Source organism: Arachis duranensis, unplaced genomic scaffold (assembly GCF_000817695.3).
Source record: "Arachis duranensis cultivar V14167 unplaced genomic scaffold, aradu.V14167.gnm2.J7QH unplaced_Scaffold_608113, whole genome shotgun sequence".
NCBI lineage: Eukaryota > Viridiplantae > Streptophyta > Magnoliopsida > Fabales > Fabaceae > Arachis > Arachis duranensis.
The window spans coordinates 1,441,129-1,442,914 of record NW_026264987.1 but is presented as its reverse complement, the minus strand read 5'-3'; the positions used below and the strand labels follow the sequence as shown (position 1 = coordinate 1,442,914).

The following is a 1,786-nucleotide window of genomic DNA, read 5'->3' as shown; positions in this document are numbered from 1 at the left end:
GTCTTTACAGTCTCACAGATCTGCAAGAATTCAGTTAAGAACTGATAAGGATCTTCAGATGGAAGTCCATAAAACTTGCAGTTTTGTTGCATTAAAGCAACTAGTTGAGGCTTAAGCTCAAAGTTATTGGCTCCAATGGCAGGAATGGAGATGCTTCTTCCATCAAACTTGGATGTTGGCTTTGTGAAATCACCAAGCATTCTCCTTGCATTATTATTGTTATTTTCGGCCATCTCCTTCTCTTGTTCGAAAATTTCTGAAAGGTTGTTTCTGGATTGTTGTAATTTAGCTTCTCTTAATTTTCTCTTCAGAGTCCTTTCAGGTTCTGGATCAGCTTCAACAAGAGTGCCTTTATCCTTGTTCCTGCTCATAAGAAAGAGAAGAAAATAAGAAAAGAAAAAGGAATCCTCTATGTCACAGTATAGAGACTCCTTTATGTTAGTAGAAGAAGAAAGGGGTAGGAGAATGAAGAAGGAGGTTCGGATTTTAGATGAAGAGAGGTGAAGAGAAGTGTTAGTAATTAAATAATTAAATAGGAAGAGAGAAGAGAAGAGAGAATTCGAAAATAATTTTTGAAAAGGAGGTTAGTAATTTTCGAAAATTAGAGATAGGATAATTATGATTTTCGAAAATTAGAGATAAATGTGATTTGAAATTAAAATTTGAAACAAAAAGAATTTTTGAAAAAGAGAGGGAGAATTTTCGAAAATTAGAGAGGGAAGAGTAGTTAGGTGGTTTTGAAAAAGATAAGAAACAAACAAAAAGTTAGTTAGTTGATTGAAAAAGATTTGAAATCAAATTTTGAAAAAGATAAGAAGATAAGAAGTTAGATAAAAGATAAGATATTTTGAAATCAAATTTTTGAAAAAGATAAAGTTGAAATCAAATTTGAAAAAGATAAATTTTTTTTTTTGAAAAGGATAAGATAAAAGATAAAAAGATATATTTGAAAAAGATATTTTGAAAAAGATTTAATTTTAAAATTGACTTAACTAACAAGAAACTATAAGATAAGATTCTAGAACTTAAAGATTGAACCTTTCTTAACAAGAAAGTAACAAACTTCAAATTTTTGAACCAATCACATTAATTGTTAGCTTAATTTTCGAAAATTAGACAAAAAGATAAGAAAAAGATTTTGAAAATATTTTGAAAAAGTGAAGAACACTATGAATGCATGAGATTTTCGAAAATAATGCATAAATTTTTGAAAACATGCAATTGACACCAAACTTAAAAAATAACACAGGATTCAAACAAGAACACAAAATATTTTTGATTTTTATGATTTTCTAATTTTTTTGTATTTTTATTAATTTTTTTTCGAAAAACATGTTTGGAAAAACGAAAAATAAAAAGAAAAATTTTGAAAAAGATTTTTGAAAAGAAAATTACCTAATCTGAGCAACAAGATGAACCGTCAGTTGTCCATACTCGAACAATCCCCGGCAACGGCGCCAAAAACTTGGTGGACGAAATTGTGATCACTTGTTCTTTCTATTTGTAGGATGTATACTCTGAGGGCATTGTTTATTTCCTTCACAATCTCGTTCAACTAACCAGCAAGTGTACTGGGTCGTCCAAGTAATAAACCTTACGTGAGTAAGGGTCGAATCCACAGAGATTGTTGGTATGAAGCAAGCTATGGTCACCTTGCAAATCTCAGTCAGGCAGATTAAACATGATACTTGATTAGATTCAAAATAAATAAAAAGGAATAATAAAAGGGATAGAACACTTATGCAGATTCATTGGTAGAAATTTCAGATAAGCGGATGGAGATGCT

General features: G+C 30.1%; 1 protein-coding gene across 30 annotated transcripts in view; it reads right to left on the bottom strand.

Moving 5' to 3' along the window:
- Positions 1–1,786, bottom strand: part of LOC107462099 (uncharacterized) — a 16,290-nt gene that overhangs the window by 7,827 nt on the left and 6,677 nt on the right. The gene's annotated exons all lie outside the window — the stretch shown is intronic.